The 21936-nt window shown below is 44.0% G+C and overlaps 1 long non-coding RNA gene across 1 annotated transcript; it reads left to right on the forward strand.

Annotated features, from left to right (window-relative positions):
• The first annotated feature begins 205 nt into the window (after positions 1 to 205).
• Positions 206 to 17807, forward strand: LOC141570158 (uncharacterized). The gene is made up of 3 exons (XR_012494082.1): positions 206 to 469; positions 1804 to 4062; positions 8524 to 17807. It is a non-coding gene; the product is annotated as an uncharacterized LOC141570158 (long non-coding RNA).
• Positions 17808 to 21936: the final 4129 nt, after the last annotated feature.

A 21936-nucleotide genomic window follows, 5' to 3' on the forward strand; every position in this document is an offset into this window, starting at 1 on the left:
ATTACACCTAGCTTTTGCCTTAGTTTTAACCTTGAGAAGGTTACCCTGTAGAATTTGGATGATCTCAGAGGGTCATTGTGAGTGAGCTGGCAAAGTAAGCGCTGTGAAGTAGAAGCACTAGACAAAAATAGCTGTTGCCCTGCTCTGTGTTCTCCTGGGATGGCTGAAGTCAAGAGACTTGATTACAACCCAGACCTCTTGACTCCCAAGCTTGAGCACTGATATCTACAGCACCATTTAACCCAACACAAACCTGTGGGGTCATTATTAGGTGCTCAGCAATGAGCTCGCCACACAGAGCGGTGTAAGAGAAATAAAGGGATAGATCACTGATCACAAAGAGCTCAGTGAGTCACACAGACCCAACAGGTGCTCAGCTGGCCCCAAAGTATGGCAAATCTAGGTAACCTACTTGAACTTGGAGATAGCTGCTGGGGAGCATGAGATGGAGGGGCACTCATATATACAGGTAGGTAGAGTTGATCCTTAGTCCTTGCCACTAAAGCTCATCTCTCTCTGTTCCAAACTCCCTGTTAACAGCTCTATTTCCCCTGATTCAAGCAGCCTGGTTTCCATCTTACTGCACTGTTTCAAATGAGGAAAGGAAATATAATGTGATTTCTACCCCCCATATCCTACCCACCCCATGTCTTATATTCTCCAGGAAGGCCCTCCGGTCCCAGTGGAAGCATAGGAGGCATAAAACAATCCCATATTCAACTGTAAAGTGTTACAGTCATGAGAGAGGGGAATGTGGACTGGGATGAACTTGAGCTTGAGAAGCAGGCTAAGATTGTGTATCTATCTACAGATTTTTCCCGTTCCACATCCATTCAACCTTATTCTCATAATAGGATCTTGATATCCTTTGAGGAAGAACCCTACTCCCTGGCCTTGGGGGTGAGCAAGGGACACAGGCCTGGCCAATAATGGGAATCCCATGCCCTGGTTACAATGATTAGTTCATAGGTGAACATGTGTATGTCCCAAGACAGTCTAATCAGGCCCATTCCCAGGATTATTGGGCGAGAGGCAATCTCTTTCTGTAGAATAGGTGACCTGTTAGGCTATAAGCCTGGAGCTGCCGGGGTCAGCCCATCCGGTGCCTGCAATGACACTGGAGACACAGTGGAAGGAAACATAGTCGAGACACAGACAAATGGACTGACCCCAGGTTCTGGAAAACTTATTTGAACCCTGGACCCAGTTATACCTGACTTTGAAGTCAAATCATCCTGGATTTTAAGTTATATTACTTAATAAATGTAGTTTTTTCCCTTAAAGCAGTTGGTTTGGGCTTCTGTTAATTACAGTGGAAAGAGTCCTAACAAATTAGATAGTGGTTAAAAAAGGGATGGCAGTACAGCCATGGAAAAATGGCATGAGCAAAGGCTTAGAGGCAGAGATAGAGGCTTTCAGGTGTCTCAATCTTATTCATCAAGAGCCATAAAAGATAAGTAAAGTAGGAGGGGCATGTTATAAAAAATACGAAGTGACAGGAAGAGGCATTTGGACTTCCACTTGGACTTCTGAAAACCCAAATCCAGAGCTGAAAATGGCAAAGTACACACCTGAGCCCAAAGGCATCTCATGAATTGACTGACACAGTTACTGATCTCCTCGTTCAGGGAAATCCCTACGATGCTAGACACTGCACATCTGTGGTTAGTATTGTTCCTTTAAAGAATAATACAGATTCTTCCTTGGGCAAACCACATATTTTCATGCGCTGTGGTCAGGAGGGAGACCATGCTCATTCTGACAAGTTTCAGCCGACAGATGGCTCTGGGGCATGTCTTTCAGAGAAGTTGATTCATCTTCTCTGTCGACTGGCTGTGGGGGTTGCACACCTGTGTCCTAGGATGACTTCAGAGAGAGGAGACAAGAGACCACGCTGGGCTCCAGATGCCTCTGCAGACACTCCAACAGTGAAGGGGACACAAGTGCAGCCATGCCTGGTGGGCAGTCAGCAGTGGGATTGTTGATGTTCAGCTCCAGGGAACCCCCACTGGGGCCTCTTCCTCTGAGTTCTGTCCCAACCCACGGCTTGGATCAGGGAAGACTGACTGACATCTGGGCTTGATTTGATCCCGACTTATCCACCTCTCAGCCGTCCATATGCTACATTCTTCAACTATTGCAGAATGCAAGCTGCTCCAAGGTGCCTTGATGGTGGAGCCCCAAACAGGGATGGAGGTGCAGCCCACATTTAATTTATAAGAATTCTGCTACAGGTATACCTCAGAGATACTGTGGATTCGGTTCCAGACCACTGCAATAAAGTGAGGCATAATTGCTTTTGCTGGTGGAGGGCCTTGCAATAAAACCACGCATGTCTGTATGTGTACTTGGTGAGAGAGAGAGAAAAAGAGACCGAAAGAGAACAGTGTGAGTGACTTGGCTTTCCATCCCACTCACAGGGTAGATGTTCTGTAGCGACTGAGAAGATGGTCCCCAGTATGTCTCAGTTCCTGTAGACCTTTCATGGTGTGAACATCTTGCCTTGCTGAGCATATTTGTCAAAATAAGGAGAGCCCACTGCTGTAACAAACAATACCAAATCTAAGAGGTATAACACAGTAGAGGTGCTCCTTGTGACTGTCCTCTAAGTAAAGGTGCAAGGATCCAGCACCTTCCATCTGTGACATAGGAAATACCCTGGAAAGGGATGAAAGCTGCTGCAGGAGACTAGAGTGTACGATATTTATTAGGGAGTGCTCTTGGGATCAACATGTGTAGAAAAATGGCAAGATTGGACAGAGGGAGAAGGTGAGATGCAACACAGCCCAAGGAAGGTCTCCACCAGCCCAATGGAGAATTCCGGAGCTGGGTAGCCTCTCAGAGCTGTTCCAAGTTGGGGCAAGGTGGTTATGCTGTTAAACCTGTGTCCATTGGTCACTGGATGTAGACGAGGACCGTTTTCCAGCAGAACTCCGATGGTGACAGCTGAGGAATTACGTTTGTCAGTGCAGGAGGGAAAACAGGGTGGCGCATCACAGCATCCCCATAAGAGGATTATTTTGAGCAGGGTCAACAAACTTTGGGGAAATATTTTAGTTTTTACAGGCCATCTGGTCTCTGTCACAGCTACTCTTCTCTGCTGCTGCAACATGAAAACAACTAGAGGCAATGTGTAAACATGAGTGTGGCTGTATTCCAATAAAACTTTATTTATAAAAGCAGGCAGTGGGCCAGATTGGCACAAGCCATAGTTTGCTGACGTCCGGACTAAAGGATCACAGAAGTATTTCAGAGCCAACCTTAGAACTGATATAGACCACTCCTGTCCATATTCCATTGGCAAGAACTCAGTCACATGTCCCCAAATAATTGCAAGAGGCTAGGAAATGGAGTCTTTCTATGAGTTCCAGAAGAGAAGACATGGAATTTGTGAGGATACAGCCAGACTGCCACAAGGTGTTTCTTGTGTTGAAAGCCATTTTGTAAAACATGATATGGCCCTGAAATATATCATACATTTCTACATACCTATTACTTTATTTAGTAAATAAATTCCTGCATCTCCCTGGATCTTGATTACATCTTCTACAAGATCATCCGATGGTCCCCCAACATATAGGATTGGGATGAATAGACATTCCTGTGCCTCTTGTAATTACAAATAAATAGAAAATGATAGTAATACTTGCCTGACAGGGATGTTGGGAGGATAAAGTTTATGTCAATAAAAATGTATTGAGGGCAGAAATATGCCAGGCAGTATAGTAGATTCTGGGGAAGCAAACATGAACAAGATATGCATTGGTTTTCTACTGCCCCAGAGCTTAGTGATTTAAAGCAACAATTTTATTGCCTGTAGTTCTGTGGGGGTGGCCAGATAGTTCTTCTGCTGGTTTCACTTGGGTTCACTCACACAGCTGCAGTTACCTGGTGGCTGGGCTGTTGATTGTGCTCAGCTGGGACAGCTGGGAAGGCGGTGTTCCATGAGAATAAGCATAGCATGAAGCAATCCTCTGTTTGCATCATGATTGCTGACGTCCATTGGCCACAGCAAGTCACATGGCCAAGACCAGCATCAATGTGGAAAGGAATCGCACAAAGGTATGGATACCAGGAGGAAAAATTCACTGGGGCCATTATTTTAACAATTTACCACAAATATCTTATCTGCCCGTAAGAAAGCTACTATGAAACATCTATCTTGCCCCTACTGGATTTATCACTCTCTACAGTCGACCTTCCCTGCTTTCTCCTGAGGAAGCATTCTGGTTAACTTGCAGAAAACTGTGTTAAGTCTGACTTTCCACCTAGAATATCAGGCATCACTGCATCCATCTCACATCATTAGATCACTACTATTCAGATCCCATTGGCCAGAACCCAGTCACATAGCCCCAACATAACTGCAAAGGAGACTGGGAAATGTAGTCTTCCTATAAGTCCCAGGGAGAACTGAGGAAAGACTCAGCTCTAACAGAGATGTTACTTCTGCCTCCATGGGGTCCCTCACACTCTGGTAAGCTTACAGTGGGATCCTCCTTTACCCTTTGACATAACTTGGCTGACAGTGTAGCCAGTGAGGGGAGAGGGTGGGATCTGTGGGGGTTGGATTGCTGCCCAGGCCTAGAGCAGGTATGTTCATGAACAACCAAACATTATACCACTGCCCCAAAGTCCTGGACATGAGCCCCTCAGATGGACACTGGGTGGTACAGCCTATATAGTGTGTCTCTACTTAACTTCTGGGAAGGCAATGCAGGGAGAGACCTGGCCTTACTCGTACTTCTGTTTTTGCAAGGTAGCATTTCATGAGTTGTTCAGCCTCATCACCAGGAGTCAACGAGGGGTGTCTTCTCTTACCACACAAAGGACAAACCCTCTTGGGTCTTGGGGGTGATCCCTAGTTATCCAGTAAGTGTCGCACATGGGGTCTCTCCTCCTCTTGTACCCTACTTCTCTCGTCTTTCCTTGATCATACAGCCCTCTCTGTTTAAGCCCTTCTCTGTACAGTATCTCTGCTCTACTTTTTTCTAGACATGCCAACTTTCCTTAAAGAGTAGGTAAGGGATGGGGCGATCTCTCACTGAGTGGTAGAATTGAAGGATATGAGGGAAGGCAAGATCATGAAGAGAACACCAGGCTAATAAGACTCAGGGAGCAGATAGGAAAGACATTTAATTTGTAAAACCAACAAAATTTGGTGATGTGGGGCTCCCAACAATTTCTTTAACAGCCTACCCAAGGCCAGGCCCATAATTTGTAGGACCCAATGTAAAATAAAAATGTGGAAATCCTCTTCAAAATGCAGGAAGAAAAGTACCATTAAAGGTATTAAAATTATGTGTTTCTTTCTTCCACAGTCTCTCACAAATTTTTATGGTGCTTCCTATTTGCTATTTAATATTCTAAGTAAAGAAAAATTAAAATTTTTAATTATTGGCATGAATTCTAAAATTTGTCTTTATATTGTGTAATGTCAGTTTTAAATGCAAATACAAGAGCCTTTAATTCATATGCAGAATCACCAAAAGTGCACAATTCTTGTTTCATAGCTCTTAACGTGCCTAGGTACTATTTTTACCAGAACAGTAGAAATGCTGCATAAAACTAACTCAATTGTTCTCATTTCTTATACAACACATTCTACCAAGAATGTTGAATAAAGAAGGAACAAAAGGAAAAGGAACTATGGGTTGTCCCATGTTTTTCTTTCCTTCTATACCTTCATTTTCAGCTTAAGTTAGGATATGATAGGGTTCCTTGGTTATTTGTGTTTCTTAGAACACCGTTGCCTTCTTTCTGTGTTCTAAGAAAGTTCTGTTTCAAATACAAGCATGGACTCCTAGGGTTGTGGGTGCCTGCCTTTAGCCAATCATCGATGTAACACATTTCCTTTATACTCACTTTGAGTCTCACTAAACTCCTACGCATCCTGAGGCCACTGGAATTTGTACTCATGGGGCGTTACAAATGCTATATGTAAATGGGTTGGCACAGATTGGCAGACATACATATTAGGCATATTTCATCTGCTCATACACATGCTCCATTGTCCAATCAAACTTCACTTACAAAACTCAAGTTCAAAGATCAAATTATCAAGAATTTCAGACGAGAATAGCAAAGCATTAAACCAAGCACAAGACCATGAATCTGAAATAGCCATTTAGAATTTTCACAAGCACCTCCAGCTAAACTCATCTCAAATTGATGTACTGATCAAATAGTTTCCTCATCTTCTCTGCATCTCAGTAAATGGTTCCACTATCTACCCTCTTGCTGAAGTCACATACATGGTGGACCCCTCTCTCTCCCTCACCACCAGCTTCTCCCCCCTACCACATCCAATTCACTGCCAAATCTTGACTTTCACCTCCAAAATATTTCCCCCATCTGTCCACTTTTATTTATCTCCACTACTCCTTGTAAGCCACCATCACCTCTTGTCTAGTCAACTGTAATTGTCTCTGCATTGGTCTCTCTGCTTCCATTTTTACCCCTTGTAATCCGTTCTTCTTCATGTAGTTTTCAGAGTGATCAACCTAAAATGCAAAGATTTCATTCAACCCTTGGTACTGCAAGGGTTAATCGGCTCCTTCTGAGCTTTCAGATCTGAGCTCAAATGTTACTTTCTTCTGAGAGGCATTTCTGGGGCACCCAGTGTAAAGTGGGCCTGCCCCATTCCCACCCCACTTTTCTCTCTCAGAGAGCCTGTTGTTTTCCTTCACCACACTTATCACAACTTGAAATTATCTATTTGTGGGTATCTCTTGACCTAGTATACAAATTCGAAGAAGACAAAGAATCTATCTGTTTTGTTTGCCACTTTATAGACCCAACAACTAGCACAGAGCTTGGTCCTTGGTGAGCACTCAGTACTATTTTTTAAGGAATAAACAAATGGATTCGTGAAGTCAAGGAGAGGAAGAGTCTAGGGTAACTCCCTGGTCTCTGGCTTAGATGACAGGGAGCTAGTGGTGGCACACAGAAGGAGGAACAATTATAAGGGGGAAATAACTTGGAAAGAGAACGAACTGAAATAGATGAAATTATTTTATAAGCTACCGACATTATAAATGTGCAATGGTAAATAACAGAAACCAATTCTAGCTAGAATAAGGTGATCATATCATCAAAACCAGTGCACTTTAAGAGTAAATGGGGCACAAGAAATAATTATGCCTGGATAATAGACATAAACCAGGACTGGCCAGCCAATAGGACATGTGGTCACCCTAGAAATAGATTCTAAAGATATAAAGACACAGGGTTGTATCACAGGGCCCAAGAGCAAGAGTGCAAGGGGAGTTCAGATTATTCTGGAACTGATAAAAAAGCTCTTAGGAAAACAGGCAGTGTTTTCTTCTCTCTCTCTCTCTCTCTCTCTCTCTCTCTCTGTCTCTCTCTCTGTCTCTCTCTGTCTCTCTCTCTCTCTCTCTCTCTCTCTCTCTCTCTCTCTCTCTCTCTCTCTCTCTCTTTCATTTGCCAGTTCCAAATTCCCAGGAAAAGGCTCTAATTGGCCCAGCTTTTGTCAAGTGCCATCCCCCTAGTCCACTCTACTGGGACCAAATGGCTTCCAGGTAGTACATGAAGTTGAGCAGATTCTCTAAAAGAAATAAACCCCCAAATATCAATAACATTAAGGATTCCAACACTGCTGGCACGGCATGGTGATGCAGCAAATAAATGGAAGAGTCAAATGGTTTTCAAAAGCTCCAAGCAGGGAAAGACAGTTGGAGTAGACTTCCTGGAAGAGGTGATCCTTGAGAGATTGGCAGACTTTACATGGAAACAGAGGAACTGGAAAATGTATTTCAGGAGAAGGGAACAGCATGAACAAAGGCCAGGAAGCAGGATAGATAAAGTGAAATTGGTCATTCCCATTTGTATTTTGGTATTCCCCCACTAAGCCTCATGGCTCCTTACTGTGAAGTGACTCTTGGTAATAATCTGCTTGAGGATTTGAAACCTTCCTCCCTGTCATCTTTCTGTTCCATGTGGGTGGGCCAACAGCAGTGAACACCTGGCATACTGGCATCATCTACAGGGGCCAGGTGTAGGACTGACTAACAAGTGAAGCCATTTTAGGAGAAGCAGTTGAGACTATTTATAAAGATTTCTATACTACAGCAGAGTTTTATCAATCATGCATTAGTAGGTCAACAAGTACTTTTTTGTTTCAGTGATAGAAATACAGTCGAATAGAACATATCAGAATTCATTGCAGAAATAAGGGTAAATATTGCTTTGTGAAACTTCTGTTTCAGTCACATTTACATGAGGTACTGGGTCATGGTCAAAAATATTTAAGGATATTGCCTGAGTCCAACGCTCCTTTTATTAACTTTTACTCCCAAGGAAACAGCTTTATGGGAGAGAGTAAACTGGAGTTTAGTGGTGTTAACTGGATGTTTTCCTAAAATTTGAAATGTGACAGAATTTCTAGCTTTTGGTTTTTGTGTTTTAAAGAGGTGCCAGAAATGTGTGTCATGCTCAACTATTAAGTACACCTCTTACTGCCCTCTCCTTCAGCATTCTTATCCCCCTTCTGTATGTGAATAGGTCCATCAATGTGGAGAAGACAAAACAGAAACAGCACAGGCCGATATGCAACACTGATGCAAGGAATGGACAAGCATTGAGTGCTCCTCACCCTCCATGTGGATTCTTCTGATGGTCTGTTCTTGGAAAAGTCTTAACAGTGACAGATCATGACCCTGGAACTATCTCCCTAAGATAGAAAATGACCAGCCCTCCCTCCCATCCATGAAGCGTCAACCCATAGCCTCATCAGGTTGTTCAGGGAGAGCCAGCCCCTGATCGGCGAGCTAAGCAAATTCCCAGGTTCCAGCTACTAGGTCAAGATCCTACGAGCCAACAGATCCTACCCTACTCTTCCCTCCATGGAAAATTGCAGTGTTTGGGTCACTGCAGAGGCCACTGAACGAATGCCCAGTTGGCCCATGCACCATGCCTTGATCATTTCACTGTGGGAGGTCAGTTTTCTTTTTCCCTAAGAATCCAACACTGAATTTCCCAGTCCCTCTTTTCCCATTATATAACCCAGCTGTTTCCTGAAGGCGCCTGCTGGGAGGAGTGCACTGGGCTGGGAGACCTGGCTCTAAGACCAGTCTCCAGCACTCTCCAGCCACAGCTTAGTTACAAATCCTCCATTACAGAGTCCTCTTGGAGCTCTGTTTCTTCATCTGCAAAAGGGGAGCACCCTTCCTTGCCTTCCCACAGGGCTGTGGACAGGATCAGGTAGCAGGATTGCCTCTTCCCTTCTGGAAGCATAAGGTGGTGGTCCTATTGCTGGCTGCAATCTGGTGGGAGTCTGAGGGGTGGGGATGTGGGAGCGGCCGGAGTTGATGCTCAGACAAAATGCTGACCCAGTGATACCTTCATTGTACTTGGCCCATGGCCCACCCAGAAACTTTCCCAGAAATCTTGCTGCTGCCGCACCTTAAAACCACCCAGCAAGAAAACGGGGGAAACTATGTCTCTCAATGAAGCCCTCAGGTCCTCCCTCTGAAACTGGAGCTTCGGAGAGGGCAGCGAGTGAGCGGTGACTCAGTGTTTAGTCTGTGGCATTTCATGTGCATACGACAACTCAGGAGCCTCTTGCTCAGCTTCCAACACTGTTCGAAGGAGTCTGTCTGAGAATGAAGCACGTTCAAAGGGCAGCTGAGCCCAGGACCGCTGAGGCTGACGTGGGACGCTGCTGGTCCAGAGTGAGTTAGGATGGAAAGGTTTAAAAGGCTGCGCTGAGCATGTGAATTGGGGTCAGGCATGGGATGGGATGGGGTCAACCAGGATGGCCATCCAGGCAGAGGCTTCTGGAGCCAACTTGAGGCAGTTTGGCAATCAGAGAGCTTCCTAACGGATCCCTGGAAGGGAATGTAAACAGCGCATGGTATCCTCAGGGCCCCGTGCGTGACTAACGCTGAAGAGGGAAGAACTGCTGGCCCACCTCAGGTTTCTGGTCAGACCCCCCAACTCGAGCCCTGGAAGCATCCAGGGATGATACCCCCACATCTCAGCCACTCCAGAAGTGGAAAATATAACATGAGAAACATCTGCTTCTCTTCATGGGAGTAAAATGGCCTTGGTGTGTGCTTCTCTGTTTCCTCCTCATGCCTCCCCTCTTCAATCTCTCTTTCTTCCCGACTTTTACAAACAGAAAATGTGATACCAGGGCTTGGCTTGTGAAGCAAATCCCAGAGATATCTGGGCTGGTTGGATGTGTGGTTCATTTTCTACCATGAAGGCCAGTCTGCAAGGGGGAGACATGTCCCTCAAGAGAGGGAGGGGAGAAACAGGAAACAGAGAGCATGTCAGAGGTGTGAATGGAATCCAGAGAATGAGGGTCAAGCTAGACTCACACCTGGAGATGTCGCCACCTTCTCAGCCCATGTGCTTAGTGAGAGCTGTGAGCTGTGGAAGCTTCATTTGTCCCTTCCTTACAGCTGAAACCTCCTCAGCCCCAGGCCATGCCTTCCACCTGCACCTTATTTCATCCAAAGCTTACTGCCAGGACTCAGCAAGTCATAAATAATGGTAAAATAAAGAATATCTAGTGGATGTTAAATTGTTCAATAAATCAGTCTAGCCAGACATCTTCCTGCTTTCACTGAAGGGATCAGTCACAGCGAAAGTCACTGTCCCCTGTTGGCTGCGAGCCACTCAAGATGTGTGTTTTGACCACTATTCAGATCAAATTTGAGCACCCATAATTATTTTCTTCTAACGTTGTGGCAGAATCTAGCTACTCTCTCAAGTCTTGCCTTTTACCTCCCAGCCTCTCATTTCCTAGTCATGTCAGCCCACACACTTCATAGGAGACCAGAGATACTTATGCTGATGACTGGAACCTTCTGAGGAGTGTCCTGTTGGTTCAGAGATGAACATGTGACAAGAAAGCAGTGACTTGAACAAAGTGGTCTGTTGCTTACTGCTCTGGAAAGGGAGGAGATGCATCCAGAAATAAAATCATCTTTGTGTCATAACAAGAGAGAAGACGCTGAATCCTCTCTCTTCATAACACAAAATTGTATCACTGCCTGACATTCTAGCATATGTTCTTTATGGATCTTCTGGCTCCTCCACTAGAAAATAAGTTCCTTGAGGGCAGAGACCTTGCCTTGTAGGGTTGCCTGCTCACCACTGTATCCACAGTGCCCAGGACAGTGCCTGGCCCAGGACATAGCAGTGTTCGGTGGATATTGATTCAATGAATGGATGGCCGAATGAATCTCTCTGATGATTGGATCATGAATGCCGAGTGAAATGTCTAGCATACGAATGCAATGGGCACAGATATGCATGCATATCCACACACAGGGGAGAGGGAGGGTTTCTGAGTGACGATGCTAATGATAATATTAATGCTGATAATGATGGCTGACAGTCATGCTTTTCTATGACCGGGATTGTGCTAAGCATTTACGAGCGTTGTCTCAGTCAATACTTGCAATGTCTTGCCCTGTTTTAAAGATGACAGAACTTTAGAGAGATTAGATGTCTTTGCAAAGTCAAAACTAAGTTAAGAACAGAACCAGTCTTGAAGTCAGATCTATCTGCCTATAAAGTCCATGCTTTTTAACTATGATACTTCCTCAGTCACTGTTTCATTCAGGCATTCATTTTGTTCAGCAAAATATTATTATGTTATTATTATTATTTGACTTCTCCTGAGTGCCTGATTTTTACCACTCAATTAGAACTTCCTAGAGTCAGGGACTGTCTCTTATTCCTTATTGTATCCAAGCAGAAGCTGGTGCTATCACCTGCACAGAGCAGACACACCATACACGTCTGTCCAATTAATTAATTAATGTAACCATAGAGTACATAACAAAAGATAACTCAACTATAGAAGATATTCAAAGATAGAAGGCAGAGGTGTCAAAATGTTTCTACCTGGCTGGAAACCTCTCCTTGGTACAGTCAAATTTTATTCCTCTTTATATTTTCAATTGTTCACAAGTTCTTGGCATCATCCTTGTTGTGTGAATTAAGAAAAACTGGTTTATAACTGGGGGTCTCACAGAGTGGTAGAATTAAACAGTCTTGAGGGATATTTTATCAAGACTTTTGAAAGTTTTGATAGATAAGCACCTAGTATGATGCTTAGCATACCAAAAACACTCAAAAATTTTTGAATAAATCAGTGGTGGTTTCATAGTAACTGGTACAACATCTGATACAAAGTGAGTATTCAATAGCTGATCACTAACTTGTATGATTAAATGATTTGGCCACGTCCAATGAAAATTGGTTCCATTTATCTAGCCAGGCACTATTTTGCATTTAGTATCTCACTTAATCCTCATAGCATCTCTATAGAGCAGGAATTATTACCTGCATTTTACAGATATAAAAACTGAGGCTCAGAAAGTTTAAGTACTTTTCCTAAGATTCCACAGATATAAGGGCTATAACTCCAAAGTTATAGCCACAAAGCTTGGTCCTGTCAGCTCCTTGTAGGGGAGGCACTATAGCCTGACAACCTGATGGTCCTGGGACATCGCTAAGCTTCACGAGCCAGGAGAGAAGTTCAGGTACATGGCAGTGCCTTAAGATGGTGCTTGGGCTTCTGACTTCCTCTACGGCCCACAGCCAGAATCCCCCATGTTCTCCCTCCTTTCCAGTAACAACTTCAAGTCTCAGGTAAGAACACAAAAGATTTGAGGGCTCTTGGTCCACATATGTGATCCAACATCAAAGTTCTTTGCTGTCATTATGTCATTTAGGTCTCTTGAAAACACGTGACATAGATACCGATTTTATTACCATTTGTGGAAGAAGACACTTAGGCTAAAGGGAGGTTGAGTTACTTGTCCAAGTTCACACAGCTGGTGAGTGGCGAAGCTGGGATTTGAACTTGGGTCACCTGGCTTCCCAAGCCCTTTACTATCATGACTACCTTACAACTTATAGTGTCCAGAAGCCGCCAGTTAAGATATTAATATTGATATAATAATTATAACCATGGAAACCATGTAGTGGGTGCTCCCTGTTTGCCAGGCATTGTTTGAAGAGTTTATTTCTTATTTGATCCTTCTGCCAGTGCTATGGGTGAGTACTATTAGCCACATTCTAGTGGCAAGAAAACTGAGGCTAACGCAAAGAGATAAGTGGTAGAGCTGGTATTTGGACACAGGCTTGGCTAATTCCTGCCCTTGGATACTCCACTCCCTTCTGAGCTCCGTGTCCTTGACAATCAAACTTTCTGGTGTTTCCGTGTTGGCTTTGCTTTCGTCTTTGAGGTTGAACTACATACTGCTTCCACTTGATATGTCTTACGCTATATACTTCTTGGGAACTACAACCAGGAAGATGATGGAGAAATACAAACAAATGAATGTTGATGCCTCTACCCTCTGCCTTCGACTGCACCAGTGAGGGGTAGCCCTGGTTTTCTGCCCTTTTCTATAAAATCATCAGGGTTACGCTTTCACAAGGACTGTAAAATGGAGAGACATTGGAAGGATGTTCCTGCTCCACTTACAATACATTTGGTTTTTAAAAAGTGTAAGACAAGGCATATTCTCATTAACAAGCAGAATGGCTTCCTCAAGTAAAATCTGTTTGAAAGCATCCCTTTAACCAACAGCTAAGCGATAGAAAGAGAAGTAAACATATGTGCAGACTAAGAAGCACAGATGCTAAAGGGAATTTCTTTTGTCATAGGTTTAAACCCCTTCAAATTTTGTTGCAAATGCTACAGAAACTTGTCAGAAAACGAATACTTCACAAACGGCTCTAGGTATTTTCTAGAAATAAGCATGTTATGTTGTTAACATTGAAATCAACATTGGCAGAATGTCTTACACATTAATTAAGCTGGCAAATGCTTCTGAGTATAATTTATGCAATCAAGGAATGATAATAATAACCCCTAACAGCTGTATGAATTTATGGTTTATGATACTTTTTCACATATACTGTATTGCTTTGTCCTCACCACCACCCATTGAGATCCAAAGGATTTCCATTTAGTACAAGAAAACTAAGGTTCAGATTCTAGGTTTCCTGAATTCAAATCCATTGTTCATTTGTTTTTTCTGTTATTCTTAAATGTAGTAGTAGTAATAGTAGTAGTTGTTGTAACATAGAACTTTAAGGGAATGGCCCAGAAAAGCAAATATATTCCCTACCTTCACAATTCTGCCTTGACCTTGCTTGTGCATTGGCTTCTTGCATTTTACAAAGAATAATGAAAAATGAGTGAAATGGGTGCAATTCCTCCCTTCTGGATGATTACATTTAGATAAGGCAATGGTGCTGCCCAGCTAAAGAGTCTGCATTTATTCATTCATCAAATATAAGGACCTAGCGAGCTGGTGCCTAAGGAGCCTTTGTGCAAATTAGAAAAAGGTGCCTCCGAGCTGATGTGGCCACCATCATTGCAAATGACCAGCACAGCACTGGCCAATTGGAGCTCCTATTTGTCCCCCAGGCCAGAAACTTTTGTCCAGTACAAAAATTGTACCACCAGAGGCAAAGGCACTCCAGAGGAGGAGAAGACATATGTAAATGGATCATTATGGCAATGTAATAAATATTATAAAAGAGATTTGGGAAAGGTACTGCATGAGGATAAACTAGTTCTGGTCAAAATTTTACTTTCAATACCACCGCTGATGTTGAGCGACCCCAACGAATGATGTCCCTTTTCCCTGCCTCTGAACCAATTGAGAGATAGAATTTAGAAAAAGCGGATATTAGAGAACGTCTAATTTGCTAGACTTTACATCTGTGGGCAAGTGGACTTCTTGATACTAAACCCCAGAATCAGACCAATTTACCCATCGGGTCCGTTGCAAGCAGTGATGGATTTTCACCGCCTACCACCCACCTGGAGGACACTGGGACCTGCCATGTCAAACTCAGCAGTTGAAAAGGCCAAGCAGAATGGGTGCTTCCTGGATTATATAGCAGAGAAAGAGGAAAGAGAGGATTGAAACACACACTCCCAATTCCTTACCCCAAATTCACCAGTCAAAAGTTAGAAAGGCCAGGAGCTAAAGCACAGCTTCTCCTACATGGAAAGAAACATCAGAAATGTGGAAGAATTTCTGCTCTACTTTACCCCACATTTAACAAATAGTATGATGTCATCCACTTCTAGTCCTAGCTCTAGACCACGAGCAGTGACCACATCTGCTCTGCTCTCCATTTTTTCCCTCCAGCTCTCATCACAGTACTCGGTGCATAGTAGGCACGCAATAAATATTTGTTTTAAAAAAATGATTAAACGTTGACTGAAAAGATCAGAAAAGGCTTCCAAAAAGAAAATAACATTTGAATTAAGCCTTAAAGAATCAACAGCCAAGAAAAAGCAGACCAAAGCCACACCCAGAATGAGACCTCAAAAATTCCAAAGGGCTCCATTGGAGAAGCAGAGGTTAAATAACTAAACAGCCTATTTCACTTTCAGTTTTCCTTTCAGGGGACATGAATCATTTGTGAGATTTGTAAATTTTAAGAGAAGCAGAAACCCCCAAGCATCCATTGGGTAAGTAAGGACAGGGTCTGTCACCTTGTGGCTGCCATCATTGCCACCCAGGATCACAATCTTGGGGTATCAACTGAGGGCAGGCTGCAGGAACGTCTGTGATCCTTGTTACAGACAGGAAGAAGCCCACATTCCTATCTCTGCATTCCCCAGGGAGCCCTGCTCCACCCACCCTCCCTTCCTCCCACCCCTACCCCTCCCTACATACACATGTGGGACACCCAGCCCCACTCCTGCCCAACACAGAGCAGCTAAGTTCTCATGATTGCAATGATGATATGAGGTCTGTTTATTTGGGGTTAAGAAGTAAATGTTTATAACTCAGAAAGTCAATGAATGGTTTCCTAGTAACTGCTTGTATAACTATTATGAAATAATATTCATAGTCTCTCTCTCTCTCTCTCTCTCTCTCTCTCTCTCTCGCTCGCTCTCTCTCTTTCTCTCTCTCTTTTTCTCTCCCTGACCACCAAGGATTCATTCTCTGTCTTAAGTCTTTAAGTAACAGACTACATTGAGGGTCTGATACAAACTGAGAACCTCTCCCTAGGAAAATACATGTAAACACATACAGGTTCGCTCACAATTCTGTATATACAATTCAAGGCGTTCATAGACCCCTGAAACTCACCCATGGAACCCGTGACTAATCCTCGTGTCCTACACACAGGTAACATCTCATTAGTTTGATATCTCTGTTGTCCAGGCAAGAAAAAAACAAATGGCCGTGGGGTGGACCCGGCTTCCTTCAAACTATCACCTCTACCCCTCCCAATGTTACACATTCTAATCCCAAAGCCTCAGCGCTCCTAGCCAGCAGGGCCTGATCTGGCTGCTTCTGTCAGCATTCATCCAGCTGGCCAATGCTTAGGGAATGCAAACACACTGTGCGACAGCCTGAGAAAAATGCCGTTAAGATAAGGCAACTCGAAAGCCTTCCAAAGCCCAGTGCAAATGGCATTGGTGGTCTCCCCGCCAGGCTTCCTTCCCCAGGCACAGCCACCACTGGGCGTCGAGCATCGGGCAAGGCCCAAGAGCCCCAGGCAAGTGTGGATGCTGAACTGCCCTCTTCTCCCTCGCCTCTTAACACAGCCCAAGGTTGACTTCATTACTTCGTGAGGCCCAGGGGCCTCATAAATGCCAACTGGACTCGGGATAGCATTAGGTCCCTGATCACTTCAATGTCATCAAGTTGAAATGTCTCCTTGATCCAGTCCTTTATAAAGTAAGAAACACATGGAAGGAAGGAAGATATTAACAATCACCATGGAGTGCTTATTACGTGCCAGGCACTGGGTCAGATTCTTGCCCTATCCATCTTTCTGTCGTCCTCATAGACAACCTTTTAAACTATCACTTCAAGGAATCAGAGTAACCTGGGGAAGCCCACCTCTACCCCATATCAGCTGTGTGACTTTCAAAAAATTGTTTAACTTCTCTGTGCCTCCGTTTCTTCATCTGTAAAAGGGGAACAAAATATTTAAAAATATCTCTGTTATAGGTTGTCATGAAGATTAAATGAGCCACCACATATAAGATATTTGGAACAATCTCTGGCCATAGTAAGTGCCCAATAAATGTAAGCCATTACCCCTCTTCCCATCCTACAGATGGGGAAACTGAAGCTCAGAGAGCTGAAGTGACTCTCTTAAGCTCACAGTCCTAAAATGCATCTCTAGGGAGCAATCCAAAGGCCTGGGAGCACAACCAGTCTGTGATGTTTCCAGTCTTTCTTGAGTGCCAAACCCTTTGAAACAATCACCTTTTTAAAAGCAGTCTTCAGTCTTTATGACACTGCATCACTCCTCTGCTATTCCTGACAAAATTGCAAACTTGCATCTTACTATAATGCTTAAGATCTTTACTATAAAGGAAACATCAGATAAACCCAAAGTGAGAACCGTTCTAAAAACATTTTTTTAAAAAATTACTGTCCCACATTTTTGAAAAATGTCAAGGTCACAAAAGCAAAGCCTGAGGACAGTTCCATATTGAAGGCAACTAAAGAGACTTAATTAAATTCAACACACGATGCGGGATTGGATCCAGAACCAGGAAAATGTTTTGTTTTGTTTTGTTCTTTTACTATAAAAGATATTATTAAGTCAATTGGCAAAATTTGAATAATGTCTGTGAGTTAGAAATACAATTATATCAATGTAAATTTCCTGCTTTTGATCATGGTAAAAGAATGTCCATGTTCTTGGGGAAATACACATTGAAGTATTTAGAGGTGAAGGGACATCATATCTGCAACTTCCCCTCAAGTAGTTCAGAAAAAGTGATGATAATATGCAGACAGAGACAGAGAATGAAAAAATAAATGTGGTGTAATGTTCACTTCGGGGAAATCTAAGTGAGGAATATTCAGGAATTCTTTGACTGTTTTTGCAACTTCTCTATGGATCTGGAATTACTTCAGAATAAAAATGCTTTGAAGAAAGAAACACAAAGAATCAATGTCTTTCACTTTCAATGACTGCGCCTGAGCGTATGAGGTGTAGAGAAGAATTTCTTACAGTCTCACCTCTAGCCACAGCTTCATTTCAGAGAAGGCCTCCCTGTTGATGTTAGCCCAGTAGATTTGCTTTTCCAAGAGATAAAATACTCCTAAAACATCCATTGGGCCCTTTTACATAAAAAGAGAGACATTTTAAAATTAGAAGACGTCGTTCTCTCTTGTCCAAAGTTCATAGCAATTCCTCACCCCTTTTCCCATTCCTAAAAATTGTCCATGGTTACACTCATCCTTTGACACCCACTCACAAAACCCTTTTTTGTCTGCCAGATTTTCACAGGCTCCTAAAGAATGTGGTGAATATGCAGTTGCTAAATGTGGTTCATTTGCACAAAATTCCTCAACCCCTTTTTCCATCCCCTCTTTCATCATCCATGCCCTTTTCTCCAATAGGTCACTTAAAACAGAATCAGAGAGTGAGGGGAGGACAGGCAAGGCCTGGAGGGGAGGCTGCAGTTCATTCAGTCAACAAGCATTCATTTAGTGAGCACCTACTATGTGCTGCCAACTGGGCCAGGGACCCAGTAGGAAAAAAGGCAAGCCTGATCTGTCCTACAGAGCCTGCTCTGGAGAAGTGAAATGGGAGCTGCTAACCAAAACTTGGAGAGTGTTACAGAAGGGTGTTGGGAGGTGGGGGGCCATGGAGAAGGGGAGCCAACATACGCTGCCCAGGTCAAGGGCAATCTTACACCTGAAGGGTGACCACATGTTAGTTAGATCAGAGGGAGTTGTGTGGGGAGAGGAAAAAGAATGCTTTTCACTTATAAAAATAAACACCCATACTTTCTTAAAACATTTTATTGGAACACCTCCACACCCACTCATGTCCATATTGTCTGTGGCTGCTTTTGTGCTACAAAGTTTGAGTTGAGTAGTTGCAACAGAGACGCTATGGCCCACAGAACCTACAATGCTTACCACTATCTATTCTCTTTACAGAAAAAGTTAGCAAATGCTGCCCTACATACACACCTTGACGAGCCCTTAGCTTTTCTTATTACTATTAGTTATTAACTAACAGTCACATTTTTCAGATAATAAAAATCCAGCCCAGTCTAATACCAAAACCTCATTTTCTTACCCTCATTAAACTTCTCACTCATACCCTGGCCCCTCCCACCACTCTGTTCAAGCCCCGCCCCCAACACACACCCGCTAGGAAGCCTCCAATGAGGAGGGCTCCAGCCCCTCTCTCACTTGCTGATGTTTTCTGGTCCTTCCAGGCTAAGGTTGGAGTAGGAATAAAGGAAAGATCCAATTGGGTTGGTGCTGGCATTGTGGCAGATGGAGGCACTTTTGTGATTGTAAGAGACTCTCTCCTTGGGGACTTCCCACTGTGCCATTCTCTGGCAAAGGTGGTCACCACCTCCTTCTCCATACACCCCACACAGCCCTCACCTTGCCTCTCAGTTCCATGAAGAAGGGTGAGTCTTTCCATGGTGACCCAGCATTAGCTTTCCCACCCCTTCCCTGCACTGGAGCCCTCACCCTTTGCTGTTCTGTCACATGCCACTCAAGCCAGCTTCTCACTTTTAAACTTCTCCAGGCCAGAGTCCCAAAACACCCAGCCATCCCAGTCTTCCCCCAAACGCTCTAATTACATTTAGTTCCAACCCAATGGAGTCCCGGAGCCCATAAGTTTACACAGCTCAGCCAGCGTGAGGGTGGTGGTGACATATATGTCTCCCTCCTGATGGGCTTTCCTGTTCTCTGTGAAAAATTGTCTTCAAGTCCCTTTGGCTGAAGATGGGAAGGGGAACTCCTGGTCTCTGACAACTTTCTGCACAGAAATCCTCCTTCCCCCTCTTTTCTTCCTCTGTCTCACCTTCTCTTAAACATTAGCTGAGTAAGTGAAGCTACAGGTCACAGAACTGGTCTGGGACGAGCCTCACATGAATTGTCTAGCACCGTGGTTTGCATCCAGGGGTAATTTTGTGCCCTCCCCCTTCCAAGTCATTTGATAATGTATGGGAACATTTTTCGTTGTCACACTGGGAGGGGCGCTACTGGCATCTAGAGGGTTGAGACACCAGGATGCTGCTAAGCATCCTACAATGAGCAGGAGACCCCTCCGTAACAAAGAGTTATCTGGTCCGAAATGACAATAGTGTCAAGATTGAGAAACCCTGTTCTAGTACCTTTCTTTGTATGATGTTGGGGGAGGGGAGAGGTGCCTGTAATTCTCAGGTTGGGGACTTTAGTCAAGAGTAGAAAAAGTCCCATTAGACATCCTTTATTATTTGTATTAAGAGCTCCAGACGTTCCCAAGATGGCTGCTCCACTTCCAGGGGCGGAAAAGAGAGTGATTCCTCCTTACCTTTTTATACACAAGGATAGGCATTCCCAAACGCCCCTGCTGACTTCCCCTCCTGTCTCCCTGCCAGCATTGCATCACCTGCCCACACCCCCACGTGTAGTGGCGAGTGGGAGGAGAGCACTTTGATTGGCTTTCACCAATCGTGATTCTTCCCCGGGGTTCTCCACAGCTGCACAGCCACCCACGACCCAAGTATTGTCCTGGTAGCAAGTACAAAGAGGGATGAATGGCTGTTGGGTAGGAAATCAACGGTGTCTGCCACATCCTGATCCAGTGTCGCTAGCTTCCTCCTTTCGCAGCTCAGACAATGCGATTTTATATAGAGGTTCTAGGGCAATGGTTGTCTAACTTAAACACGTGTCATTGTCAACTGGGTACAGAAGCTCCTGCACTTGCGATCCTTGCAGACTTTGCCCTGTGCGCCACTTCATTTGGCTGTTCATTTGTAGCCTTGATAATAAAATCATAATTGTTAAGTATAGAGTTTTCCAGAGTTCTATTAGGTCATTCTAGTGAATCGTCAAATGTGTATGTGTGTGTGTGGAGGGGGGCGGGGGGTGATGGGAACCCCTGAATTTGTAGACAAGTTGGACAGAATATGGATAGTCTGGGGACCCCCACTTGCACCTGGCATCCAAAATGAGGGCAGTCTTGTCGGGGACCTTGCCCTTTAACTTGTGGGACCTGATGCTAACTCCTGGTAGGATTAGAATTAAAATGAATTGTAAGATATTCACTGTTGTCGGAGAACAGGTGTCGGAATAAAGTCAGACAATGACAACAGTTACAGTGGGATGCAGGAGAGTCCCAATTTACATTCAGATTTGTTTCTGTCCAGACCCAGAACTCTAAACCCAGGATGACAGTTTAGCACAACACCAGTGGGCACCATTTACATTTTGCATAGGTGAGGATGCTCCTGGATGCTCCTGCCTATCCCTGCTGTTGTGCAATGCACAGCTTGCAATCACTCCCCCAGTGCTGGCCAAACTTGCCTGCTCATCAGAATCATCTGAGGCACTTATTAAAAATAGGGAGTCCCGGGCCCCTCCTCTTTAGATTCTGATTCAGTAAGTTTGGGTGGGGCCTGGGAGTTTTTATTTTTAACAAGCTCCCCAGGGGATTCTGATAATCAGGCCAGTTTGGCAAACACTGCAATGTGTTGCTTTTATCAGTCTCTTTACTCAGGTCTGTCCATCTGCCATATAACCCCACCCTCTGTTGCCCAGTTTTTGTCTGGGTACCTGCAACATTCTTATGCAGAGATTCTAAGAACTGGATATAGTTTTTTCCAAGCTCTGCACTGTTGCTCAGTCTTATACTTAGAAGAATTTTCATGAATCAGGCAATATAAATTCAACTGAGCTTGGCCAAAGCCAAACCCATCAACAGCCCTACTCCTGCTTTCTGCTCTTTCTCCTATGCTCTCAAACTCAACAAATGACCCACCATCCATCCAAACAGCAGAGCTAGGGATCTTAGGCATGTCCTCCACATTCTGCTTCATTCTTCATTTCCTGATCACCGTTTCCTAGTCCTTTCTACCTCTGACAAAATACAAATCAGCCCTCCTCTTCTTTCACAATGCCTTGATGACATCCCATTTCACTTTTCACGCAGACC

Source organism: Rhinolophus sinicus, linkage group LG02, assembly GCF_036562045.2.
Source record: "Rhinolophus sinicus isolate RSC01 linkage group LG02, ASM3656204v1, whole genome shotgun sequence".
Classification (NCBI taxonomy): Eukaryota; Metazoa; Chordata; class Mammalia; order Chiroptera; family Rhinolophidae; genus Rhinolophus; species Rhinolophus sinicus.